This window comes from Pristis pectinata, chromosome 7, assembly GCF_009764475.1.
Source record: "Pristis pectinata isolate sPriPec2 chromosome 7, sPriPec2.1.pri, whole genome shotgun sequence".
Classification (NCBI taxonomy): Eukaryota; Metazoa; Chordata; class Chondrichthyes; order Rhinopristiformes; family Pristidae; genus Pristis; species Pristis pectinata.
In genome coordinates, this window is record NC_067411.1 from 76304857 (window position 1) to 76318914 (window position 14058).

Here is a 14058-nt window from a genome sequence, read left to right on the forward strand (position 1 = left end):
AGACAACTTTCAGCCATTATCTAATAGAAAAGGCTTGGGAGGTTGAAATGACCTACTCTGTTCCCAGTTTCCTATGTCTGCGATAGGATTTCAAAGTGTATAAAGTATGATGTAGAGCACAAAACAGAAACAAATTGCACAGAAGAGTGTTTGGTCCTTTTGTTTTCCTGTACAAACTCATGCAGTGATGCAAATCTTTTGAAAAGGAGTTTATTGACTCAGTTGCATGGGATTCTTTCATGGTGAATGCATCTTCTCATTGCCACTTCTGCAGCTATGGCATTACAAAGTGCATGAAGTATTTGACAATCCCTTATTGCTCCTTCCAGAAGTTCTCCTTCCCCAATAAACAGATACTTATTCAAAAAGTTGCTAACCTTTAAATGACCATTTGGCTGATTCTGTCTTTTCTTTAGTAAGTATACATCTGACTCCCACTATGTATAGGGTGCAGATGGTGCATGCTGTGTTTTTTGTTAAACCAACAACAGAGTAAAATTTGTTTTTTATGTGCCCATTTTCCAGAATGAAAGCTGAGATAAAATTGACCTATTTTGCAAAGCTTATTGGTGCGTGAGAAACATACAAAGACATATTAGTCTTGAAAGAGCATGGGATAGCATTGCAAAAGTCTCAGTTTTGTCAACATTTCATTCTATAAAACTGTTGCACTCCAGGCATTTATCTCTGGTTTTCAGTTGATAACACTCAGAGATCAACACCATCCTGGACAAAGCAGCTCATGCGGCTGGCATCCATCCACCATACCAAGCACTGATTCCCTCCACTAAATAGTGCAAAATGGAGGCAATGTGTACCAATTACAAAAGGCACTGCAGTTACTTGCCCAGGCTACTCTGACAGCACATCCCAAATCCACAACCACCTCCTTATAGGCAGTCTCTTGGGATCCAGGAGAACTTGCTTCTATTCCAGTTTTACAGGTCCTGAGATGGCTAAATGAGACCAACGTGGGAGCTGCAGTCGCATCCACAGATGGGCAGGTGAGATCAATTGGGATGGATGGGTGGGTCGCTTGTAAGGTACTGCAATCTTTCTGTCACTTAAGCCAGGCTCCTGATGCTTAACCTCAAGGTTCACAATACCATTCAAAATATTCCATATCCACTTTGAGCAGTCATGGATCAGAAATTCTCAGGAGTCAGTAGGGAGGTTTTATTTCTTCAAGGAGATTTTGAGGACATTCTTGAATCTTTTCTTGGAGCTAGCACTTTGTGAAGATATGCCTACTGTGCCTGCAGGTGACGTTAACCACACTGCGATTCAGGGAGCAGTTCTTCATCCACTGGAAGGTGGTGGTTGAGGAGGACTCTGCCGATAATTATCCCTGCGGCAGGCAAGAGGGAACTCCCCCTCCAGTTATCATCATTGGACATTTCCTTTCTTGAAAATAGTCATGATTAGAACTTCTCTGTGCCCCCTTGGAATATCCTCCTCTTCCCAGATGTGAATGATAAGATTGCGGATTCATAACCGAAAATTTTCCCAACCTCTGATAGTAATGAGTACAAGAGCAGTAGGCACATGGGCACACCACCATTTGCAGGGTTCTGCTCCAAGTCACACATGACCCTGACTTGTGAATATATCACCATTTCTTCATCAATACTGGGTCTGAACCCTTGAGCTTCCTACCCAATAGCAATGTGCAAGAGCCTTCGCTACAAGGACTTCAGAGGTTTGAGAAGCCAACTCACCAGCACCATCTCCAGGGCAATTAAAGATGAGCAATAAATGGCCTTGCAGGTGACACCCATGTCCTGAAAAGTGCATAAATAAAAAACAAACAGTCCTACCTTTGTTTTCTGAAAGGGTTGAGCTGTTTGTGTAGGTGTGGCAGATGCCAGCAACTCGCTAATTTAACTAAAGTGAGCCAGGTCCAATTTTTAAACACCTCAGGCTTTGCAGTTGGATTCTTGTGCAAAGCCCCTACCAGCTCTGATAATGAGCCCAGCTAAATCCCTCTCCTTTTCCTATATTCCTCTGTGTATTTGGCTTTCAGTAGAAAATACTTCATATGATTGACAATTTTCAACAAAAAAACATACTAATATTATTTTGTGGAGGTTGACTTTATATGATAACGTGAAATGGATGACAGTGAATCAACAGCCTCAATAGTAAGCTGAGCTTCAACAAAGGTAAAAATTGGAAAGGATGTAAAATGGGCCTCCAACTCTCCAGCACCAATTTTACATTGCTGCACAATGTTGTAATCTATCCCATTGACAGAAATACATATTGACCGAGTTACATGCTCTCTTGTGTAGAATATTGGCAAGGAGCAAAGATAACAGAACACATCATGAATTGGAGATGGCCATTTTCTGCCAGTAGAGCAAAATGATGGGTTCTATGTTCTGGTAAAGGCAGCGATCATTTCCCTTATTGACCGGGAATCATTGTTGCCAATATCAGGGCTTCTGCTGCTATCAGTGCTGTAGTTAATTGAGATGAAGCAATGCAAAAGTGAAGTATAGAAATAGGTTAACTGAGGCTTTTGTGGATGATGTGCTTTGTAATGAATTTTGGAGTGCTATTAGGATAACATTGACATTCCAGCATCTCTGAGTATGATGTTAGCCCAGGTTCTGTGCTCAAGCAATGGGCCGTAACCCTGCCAGATTTGGGCAGGCAGGTGCCAGAGGTAATGCCACAAGCACTCACTGCAGAAAAATTTGGACAAGGGTTTCTGCACCTCCTATAGTCTGTTTGCTGTTTACTGCTAACTTTGAGTAGGCCCTCCACATACCTAGAAACACAAACCCCAAATGGGAAACTGCATTCCCTTCAGTCTTGTTCTTTCTGGAAGCTGTCTAGAAGGGGGACAAAGTGTGAGTCACAGGCAAGCCTCTGATTTTCAGAAGCCTGTCTGAGGGTGAGGAGGTAAGGGAAGAAATACTTGTATCGTAGTATTGGAAGAAGGTTCCCAGCTATGCATACACCAGGTAGAGAAAAAATTCACAGTGCTTTGATTGAATGTTTTCAGGACGTAACAAAGGTTATTCACAGAACCAATAAAAATGTATAGCACATAAACAGGCCTTTACAGCCCACCTTGTCCATGCTGACCATAATGCCTATCTACACTTATCCTATTTGCCTGTGTTAGGCCCATATCCCTCTACTCCTCCCCTACTCGAATACCTGTCGAAATGCCTTTTAAATATTGTAATAGTATTTGCCTCTACTACTTCCTGTGGCAGCTCATTCCAAATATTCACCACCCTCTTTGTGAAAAACTCACCCCTAAAATCTTCTTTGAATTTCTCTCCTCAAACCTGTGCCCTCTAGTCCTAGACTTCCCTTTCCTGGGAATAAGATTCTAACTATCTAACCTATTTATTCTCCTCATAATTTGTTAACCTTGATCATGTCACTCTCAGCCTCCTGCATTCCAGTGAGAATAAACTCAGCTTATCCAATCTCTCCTTATAACTACAGCCTCCCATTCTAGCCAATATCCTGGTGAATCTTTTCTACTGCTACCACATCCTTCCTGTAGAGTGGTGACCAGAACTGTGCACAATACTCCAAGTGCAGTGGAAGCAATGTTTCATTCAACTACCACATGACGTCCCAACTCTTATACTCAATGCCTTGGTCTGTGAAGGCAACCATACCAACAACCCTTTCCGCCACCTTATCCACCTGTGTTGTCACTTTCAGGGATTTGTGGACTTGCAGCCCAAGTCTCTCTGTACATCAACACTCTTAAGGTTCCTGCCATTTATCTGTGCTAACAGAATTTGACCTCCCAAAGTGCATTATCTCACACTTTAAACCATTGGAAGTCTGTGACCACTGGTGTGCCAGAAGCATTGGTGCTAGGTCCTTGATGTTTGTGATATACATTAATGAATTGGACGTGAATGTAGTAGGTATAATAAGTAAATTTGCAGATCATACAAAGTTGGTGGTGTTGCAGAAAGTATGGATGTCTATGGCTACATAATGATATAGATCAGCTGGAAAGTTGAGCAGAGCACTGGCAAATGGAATTTAATCCTGACAAGTGTGAGGTGATGCATTTTGGGAGGGTAAATAAAGGTAGACGTACACAGTAAATGGTAGGGTCCTAGGGAGTGTGGATGAACAGAGGGACCTTGGGTGCAAGTACATGGATCCTTAAAAGTGGCAATACAGGCGGATAAGCTGGTGAAGGTGGTATAATAGATGCTTGCCTTCATTGGCATAAAATACAAGAGCTGGGACACCTTATTACAACTTTCTAGAACATCAGCTAGGCCACACCTGAAGTACCGTGTGCATTTGTTGTCACCACACCATAGAAAGGATGTGATTGGAGTGGAGAGCATGCAGAAGAGATTCACCAGGATGTTGCCTAGATTGGAGCATTTCAGTTCCGAGAGGCTGGGTTTGGTTTCCCTGGAGCGGAGAAGTCTGAGCAGTGACCCGACAGAGGTATAAAAGTAAAAGGCTTTTTCCCAGGGTGGTGGTATCCAAGACAAGAGGGCATAGGTTTAAGGTGAGAGGAAGAAGGTTTAAACAAGATCTGAAGGGGAATATTTTTACCCAGAGGCTGGTTGGAGTCTGGAAAGCACTGCCTGAAGAGGTGGTAGAGGCAGATACACTTGTGACATTTAAGAAGCATCTGGACAGGTACTTGAATCACCAAGGTTTAAAAGTCTATGGACCTAATGTGGGTAAGGGGATTAGTGTAGATAGGTACATTGGGCAGCATGGATATAGTGGGCCAAAGAGACTGTTTCTGCGCTATTCATTCTATGACTCCATGAGCTTATAGGTTCAAAGAAAAATTACCAGGTTCTGGCTCCAATTCAGGTAGCCTTTTAATGACCTTACTGAATTATCAAGGCATTTTATTTCTCCATCTCTCTCAATATTGCCTGTTAACAGTTCCCACAGCACTTTCAACACCCTTCACCACCTAGCTCAAGGTCATGCTGTCCTCTCATTCTCAGTCCAACCACAAACACACTCATTTCTCACTAATTAATCTTTACAAATAATAAAAAAAAATCAGCAACTCATCTCATGCTCCCCTTGTCACTTCACACTCCATTTTCCAGTCAACACTCTCCATCTGGCTTGAATCTTGTTTTTTTTCTCCACTCCGAGCAAAGGGATCACAAGCAGAAGTCTGAAGACGAGAGCGGAGCTGGACTGGGATTGACCAACCCAAGCACTTTGACGGATCACCAACAGAGCAGCAGCTCCTAAAGTAAGTTGTCCTGCAAGGGTTATGGACGTCCAGGTTTGGTAGCCTGGTAACTTCTCCGAACATGGCCACTGACTATCAGTGTACCCCACACTAACTGAAGGCTGTGAAATAAGTTGTTCGTGGTACAGGGAGACTTTAAGAGAGGAAGAGGTTAAATTAAGTTACACAATCAATTGAATATGTTGCATATCCCTCTTCTTCTATAGAATGCTGGGTCAATTCTAACCCCATCTGCTGTGTGGAAATGGGGGTGGGGAGGGATGAGGACATGGGTGGAGGTGAACATGGTAAAGAATTTGCACTCCTTTGCTACTCCATCTATATTACTTAGTTCCGTGTAACCAGGGGGATCCTGTCAAACAGAACACTCAAAATCTGATATTGTCTTCAATGCCCAAGCTCCATTTCACCAAAATCCTCAGGTAGCTGTACAATATCAAACCTCGCAGAAGACAGCAGAGTTATCACAGGATGGATAAAGTTATAATTTCTTGGAATTAAGTGTGGTCAGAAGCACCAGGAGTGCCTTACATCAACTGCTATCATCCCCAGGGGACCCACACATAATCAATACCTGGAATTATTCCCTTGGCACCCCAGGGTCTTGATCCAATCCTGCCACTGTCCTTCTGCCTTGAATCTCTGTGTGCAGCATTACGATCCTGGTCCTCACACTCGTGCAGAGAAATAAAGGCTTCTCACCCACCCACCCTCATAGATGCTTGCCAATTTACAGTCAACACTTTCATTTGTAATTGGCAAGTGATTTGGCTCCCATAAGCTAGGATTCAAATTTAAAGGTAAATGGTCTGGTCCCAACACCAAGTAATCAGAGCACTTGAGTTTTGCACTGCGCACATTGGAAATATGGAAGGCCATTGAAATTCAGAGAGTTCTGCTGCGGGTTGAAGGCTTGCCAAATGAAGTACAGAATATTTGGGGTATTGGTAACCTTTCAAGGGGTGCAGACAACTAACCACACATGTGCTCCAATATTATTGATAGATTGAGACTAACATAGGGTTCAAGTAGAAATTAGCAAAAAAAAATTTGTAAAGGCAAAGACGTAACACAGAGGCACGGCTTGTAGAGCTGCTGCCTCACAGCTCCAGTGACCCAGACCTGACCTTTGGTGCTGTCTGTGTGGAGTTTGCACATTCTCCCCGTAACTGTGTCAATTTCCTCCCACATCCCAAAGACTTGCAGGTTGGTGGTTAACTGGCCACTTTAAATTGCCTCTGCGGTGTGTGTGAGTGGTAGAATCTGACGGGGGGGGGGGGGAGTTGATGGAAACGCAGGAAAAATAAAAGGGGATTAGTGTAAGTGGGTGTCAGCACGGACTCATTGGGCCAAAAGGCCTGTTTCCATGCTGTATGACTATGATGTCCTGACGTGATAAAATGAATGTGGGTGCAGGGACCCTGATCTGAAGCCACCGTTGCCGATGAAGGTGTTGCTGCAAAAGATGAGTACCAAAGGATTGTACTGTCTGACATTCCAAGACATCTCCACAGTTGACAGTAGTGTAATATGTCTGGAAGGAGATAGCAACAGGGGTCAAAATTGTGTACAGCACTCTCTGGCCTTGGGAATAGGTGCAACAAATCCTGATAAAGCTGGGAAGGCATGGCCACACAACAGGACAATGAGCTATACCAGCAATATTCTGTGTGCTAATCTTCTTCTAGTCTACGTCAAAACCTCAGACAACCTGAAGGCTCTTTTGTTGTTAATCATGTATATCCATTCTCAACAAGGTAATCAATGAGGGGGAACTTAGAATAGTTATTTGTGATACACTCATGTCTGGAGAACCACTTATTTAAGATCAGTCTAACTAAATCTTTGACCATTCTGGCTTATTATTAGGGAAAAATAGACAATAAAAGAACAGGAGTACAAAACCAGAATTGAAAAGATTCTCCGAGAAAATGAAAGATAAAAATGGAAAGAAATTCCATCTGGTCATTTAAAATTAACATTGCACACAGCGATGGCTCTTCCAGCCACTCCTGATGAGTGAATAGATTGTACAACACAATCTGTCCTGAATTGCATGGGAGCTTTTGTGCTTTCTAAAATAAATGTTAATATTTCAATGAGAGCACTTAAGGCTGGTTCAGATAACTAGCCTGAATGGGAGTTCAGCACTAATTGAACGAGGATCTGGCAAAATATTTGATCCTTGTACATACAATCCAATCACAGCAACTTTTCAACAAGGTTGAAATCCTCCTGAGTACCTTTCTTTAGCCCTCTAGTTAAAGTATGTGTTAATTTCAGCCATTATTAATCCATTTAATGTAAATCTTGAATGATTTCACTGAATTTGCTAGCTGGCTCAGGTTTACAAACACAGGGGTAGAAATGTTGGAATCATACTGTGGCCTGTGGTGAAAGAAAATGAGTTATTGTCCCAGAATTTGCAAGCAGGGGATGTAACGAAGCATAGGAAAACCACCAAGGCTCTGGGTAAGAAATCTGTCACATCTGGCATCAGGAGATGATTGCGATTTTCAGCTCCTTCATTGTGAGGGGACAGGCAAATTGATGGACTGGTTCAAATTTTTACAGTAAAACAAGCAGCAGGAGACATGTACACCAGGAGAATGTCCACAGCCATCAGGACTGTAGGCTGCTGACAGTAGCTTGGAAAGTCAGAAGGTGGAGGTGTCATGATGACGATAAGGCTGAGGGAATGGCCACAAGCTGTAGAAGGCAGACTGAAAGTTCTCTTGATGGTTAAGAGCAAGGCTCCTGTTTCTCCTGGCTCACAAGGCATGGTATAATATAGATTTACCTTTGCCATTCAGGAGCCCCTATCTCCAATTTGTTGCCAGGTTTCCCCAGCCAGTGAAATTTAAATCAGGTTCTGTGGGAACCTAATTTAAATGCTTTAATAATTTTTTTTCTCTCTCTCTCATGTTACAAAGATACTACTTGCCACCTAAAAATGCCAGTGATCATGCACATATCAGTTTGGAATTAAGTTTGATATTTCTAAACTTTTAACCCTTCATCTGTCCTCTTCCTGAGTCGTGGGTTAACATCATGTATATTGTTTTAGCTCAGGCACTGTGGGACGTCTTCTGTGGATTCCTATGTTATCTATTTTCAGTGCTCAGATAAATTCAGGTAGACGTTACAATCTACCTCGTTATGACCTTACGCCTTATTGTCTGCTTGCACTGCACTTCCTCCGTAACTGTAACACTTTATTCTGCATTTTGTTATTGTTTTCCTTTGTACTACCTCAAAGCACTGTTGTAATGAAATCATCTGTATGGATGGCATGCAAAACAAGTCTTTCACTGTACCTCAGTACGTGTGACAATAATAAACCAATTTACCAATGGAGGAACAACACATCATATTCCACCTTGGGAGTCTCCAACCTGATGGCCTCAACATTGATTTCTCTAACTTTCAGTAACCCCAGCCCTTCTTTTTTTTCCTCCCCCCCCCCCACTCCTTTGTCTTCCCTTATTCCAGCGGCTCCCTTCCCCTGCCTTGATGACCTGCCCATCTCCTCTCCTCCCCTCCTCCATCCTTTATTCCATGGTCCACTGCCCTCTCCTACCAGATTCCTTCTTCTTCAGCCCTTTACCTCATCTACCTATCACCTCTCAGCTTATTACATCTTCTCCTCCTCCCCCACCCACCTATCATCCCCCCTCACCTGGACTCGCCTCTCACCTGAACTCACCTGTCACCTGCCTGCGTGTGCTCCTCCCCCTCCCCCCCACCTTCTTATTCTGGCTTCTGACCTCTTCCTTTCCAGTCCTGATGAAGGGTCTCGGTCCGAAATGTCGACTTTTCATTTCCCTCCATGAATGCTGACTGACCTGCTGAGTTCCTCCAGCACTTTTTGTGTATTGCTCCAGGTTCCAGCATCTGCAAAATTTCTTGTCTCAAGATCCACTGTTGGGGCTTTCCTCAACCTGGACAGCAGTGAGTCATTTTTAACACATTCCAACACCATCCTTGTCAATTCTGAGGATGGTGTCGGAATGTACTAAAAATGACCCACTGTGGGGCTTTTCTTGTCCACATCACAGCTTTTTGTGGACCCTTACCTCAGTGCAATGATTTATGTTTCTTCAATTCTCACGAAGTGATGCAGGCACCATGATAGAATTGGGTTGGAAGTTGGATCATACAAAAAATGACCTGAGGTCAGTAACATTTTCAGGATTCCTGGCTTAATGACAGCCTTAATTTCTTTTTTTCTGGCTGGAGCCCATTTTCATTTATTCACAGATTTAAATAAATTACCTCCTTCTGGATGAAGGCACATTTGCTTTCTTTAAACTCGACACTATGCTGTTACAATCTTCCAAACATTTCCTCGGGTATCTGAAGGTTCTCCAAGGCTGTTGCAAGTGCCGTATCATCCTGATTGCACAGACTGTGCTGGACCCCTGCAGTTTCTTATCCATTGTCGCCTCCAACACTTTTGGTGCATTTTTTACCTCAAACACTATCTTGGTCTACGAGTACAACCACTTGGGGATATTAAATGTCAAGAAATGCTGGCTGTCTTCATCTAAATTAAGCTGGATATTGGCATGGGAGGGGATCTAGCTTCATAAACACAATTAACCTGCCATCGTGACGCACAAATCTGGGGACAACAGGAGATCGGGCAAAGGGGATCGTTTGTCATCTACTGTTCTACTCAGGCTCACTTTGTCAATTTCACAGAGCCACACAGTTTTATCCATCTCAGGGACCACTGTGATGGCCCACACCACTCACTTTGTGCCACTTTCACCAGTCACAGGATCACAATATCCCATGCTGCTGAAATTTGTTTAACTTTTCTTGCCCCTTCGCAGTCAATGTACAGAGCCTGGGTCAAGGTTTTTTTTAGTAGATTGGGCTGGCATCTGCACTATGTCTCTCAATGCCTGGGAATCAGTTCTTAAATATACCTTCATATCACCTCAGAATCCTTTTCAAACCTGATGAAACTCTATCAACTTGAATAGTATTTTTAAAGCACTTCTGAAAATGGGCACATAATGAAGCATTTATTTCTACGTATCCCTTTCCATGTCAGAACAATCTGTGGCTATGTCAATATTTATATCGATTTCAGGATTATTAATCCTTAGTTTAAGTTTCAATGTACACTTTTATATAAAGCTGTTGTTGTATATAGCATCCAAACTGCATTCCTCATATTGCTCAGCTGTCTCATTGATGAGTAGACCTCCTGTCTGTGGTCTTCTCTTTCAATTGTTTCCCTTCCACTGGGACTTGCTTGCTCACTGTGTTCTGTCTAGCCTTGCGTACAGAGGCTATGTGCCTTTTTTTGCAAAAATTAAAACATTTTCCTGCTCTAAAATGATATGTTTCCCTTGGCAACAGTAACAGGGTTTCCCAACATCAGAGATTTTCATGTCATTTGTGCTTACATGACCTAGACTCAATGTTGCAGTTTCTGCCTTATTTCTTGCCATTGATCCATATACTGAATTTACACAAATATATTGGCCAAAACTCTTCTGGATTTTCAGAGGCCATTTCCACAGATGTAGCTATCCTGAAATGCATGTTTGAATATTATGTCTTGCTTCTTTAATAACTTGGACTTAGTGTGATCATCTGTTAGTCCACAAATAAATCTATCAGAGCCTATGATCCAAAAGTGTTCCATTGCCTTGAATCTGACCTCTTATTGCAGGTCCTGAGTTTAAAACCCTTCATGATTCTTGGTGACACTGGACTGAAGTCATTTTGCAACTTCTCCACTATTGAATGGGACATCAATTATAGGTTTGTTAACATCACATAAGATGAAGGGTCAATAGGCAAGCACTTTGGGGATAGTGACCATAACTCAGTAAGTTCAAAGTAGTTATGGAAGAGGAAAAGGATAGTCTGGAAATTAAGTGTCTGAATTGAGGGAAGGTCAATTTCAATATCATTAAACAGAATTTTACAGAAGTGGATTGAGAGCAGCTAGTTGCAGATAAATCGACACTTGGGAAGTGGGAATCTTTTAAACATGAAAAAGTGAGAGGTCAGGACCAATGTGTTCCTGTCAGGGTGAAGGGCAAAGTGTAAAGATGGCAAGTCCAGGAAACCTTGCAGGTCAAGGGATATCGAGAGCGTGATAAAGGAAATAAGGAAACATATAGTAGGTATAGAGCACTGTAAAAGAGGTGGGGAGTGGGGAGGCCCTTCAGGAGTACAGAGAATGTAGGAGAGTGCTTATAAAAGAAATTAGGAGGGTAAAGACAGGCCACAAAATATCACTGGCAGATAAGATTAAGGAAAATTCCAAGGCATTCAGCAAATATATTACAGGGAAACTAGGGGATATGGTCTTAAATTAATACTTTTCATCAATATTCACTCAGGAGTGAGTTGGAGATTTTAGTTGGGATGGTGAAATTCTAAAGCATGTTAAGATTAAAAAGGAGAAGGTATTGGATGTCTTAGTGGACCAAAAGATGGATAAATCCCCAGAGTCCAATAAGGTTTATCTCAGGCTACTCTGGGAGGCAAGGGAGGAGATTGCTGGGGCCCTGATGGAGACATTTAAATTGTCACTGCCACAGGTGAGAAGCCAGGTGACTGGTTGACAGCAAATGTGGGAGCTTTATTTAAGAAGGCTGCAGAGATAAGCAGAGATAGGCCAATTAGCCTTACATCTGCATTTGGGAAGATATTTGCAAAAATTCTGAAGGGTTGTATTAATTTACACTTGGAAAGGCAAGGATAGCTAAGTCATATTCGGCTTGGATTTGTTGGTGGGAGATCCTGTCTGACTAATTTGATTGATTTTTTTTGAAGAGGTAATGAAAGAGGTTGATGAGGAGAGTGTAGATGAGGTAGTTTACATGGACTTCAGTAAGACTTCTGACAAGGTCACACATAGAAGAGTGATCCAAAAGATTAGAGCCTGTGGGATCCAAGGCAAGTTCTATCTTACCAATCTCACTAATTTTTATTGATGCACCAGAAAAAACCTCCTATCCGGATGCATCACAGCTTAGTACGGCAACTGCTCTGCCCACGACCTCAAGAAACTGCAGAGAGTTGTGGACACAGCTCAGCACATCACAGAAACCAGCCTTCCCTCCAATGGACTCTGTCTACACTTCTTGCTGCCTCGGTAAAGCAGCCTGTATAATCAAAGACCCCACCCACCCCGGACATTCTCTCTTCTCCCCTCTCCCATCGGGCAGAAGACACAAAAGCCTGAAAGCATGTACCACCAGGCTGAAGGACAGCTTCTATCCCACTGTTATACGACTATTGAACGCTCCCCCAATACGATGAGATGGACTCTTGACCTCACAATCTACCTTATTATGACCTTGCACCTTATTGTCTGCCTGCACTGCACTTTCTCTGTAACTGTTACACTTTATTCTGCATTCTGTTATTGTTTTCTCTTGTACTACCTCAATGCACCATTGTAATGAAACGATCTGTATGGATGGCACGCAAAACAAGTTTTTCACTGTACCTAGGTACATCTTACAATAATAAACCAATTCCAATTCTAAAGTTGGCAAATTGGATCCAAAATTGGCTTGGTAACAGGATGCAGATGGTAATGGTGGAGTGTTGTTTTTGTGACAGCAGCCTGTAACCAGTGGTGTACCACAAGGAGCAGGCTGGGACCCTTGCTGTTTATTATATCAATTAATAACTTCAAGGTGAATGTAGGAGGCATGAACATAGACCAGTACAGCATGAGAACAGCCCTTCAGCCCACGATGTCTGTGCTGAGTATGATTAATACATCTGCAGATAGCTAGAAAATTAATGGTGTTCATGGTGTTGATGGTAGTCTTAGGCTGCAGAATGATATTAATCAGCTGATAAATTTGGCGGGGGAAATGGCAAATGGAATTTAATTATGATAACTGAGAGTTGATGCATTTTGGGAAGTCTAATAAAGGTAGGATACATATCATGACTGGTAGGACCTTGGAAATATTGAGGAACAAAGGGACCTTGATGTTTAAGTCCAGAGGTCTTCGAAGGTGGCAACATAGGTAGATGGGATGGTGAAGAAGGCATACAAGATGCTTGCCTTCATTATCTGGAGCATAGAATATAAGTGCACTGGGGTCTCGGTACAACTTTATAAAACACTGGCAAGGCCACAGCTGGATATTTTATGCAGTTATGGTTGCTGCACTCTAAAAAGAATGTGATTACTCTGGAGATGGTGCAGGTACACCAGGGTGTTACATGGGATGGAAAGTTACAGTTATGGGGAGAGACTGGAGGCTGGGTTTGTTTTCCTTGAAGCAGAGAAAGCTGAAGGGGTGATAGAGATATACAAAAGTATGAGAGGCATAGAGTAGATAGTTCGAAACTTTTCCATGCCAGAGATATCTAAGACCAGAGAGCAAAGATTTAAGGTGAGGAATAAAAGTGCTAGAGTGGATCTGGGGAAGAATTTTCACCCAGAGGGTGGTTGCAATCTGGAATGCACTGCCTGAAAAGGCGGTGGAGCCAAGTAACTTCACAATATTTAAGAAGTGTCTAGTCGAGCACCTGAATCCCCAAGGCGTAGTAGGCTATGGACCATGCGCTGGTAAATGGGATTAGTATAGATAATTACTTGATGATCAGCATGGTCCTGGTGGCCTGATTGACCTGTTTCTGTACAAGGAAAATTGGATGGTTACAACACAAGTCTGAAAACAAAATAATTGGTCCAGAGGAAATATAAGTAGTTTCAATGGCATAGCAAATGAGGAAGAAAGCATGCCAGACCTGACAAAAGGAAGGTTTGCATGGATCAGGAATGCGGCAGCTGGACCCAAGCTTTTTATATCATAGTCAGTCAGCAGCTCCTC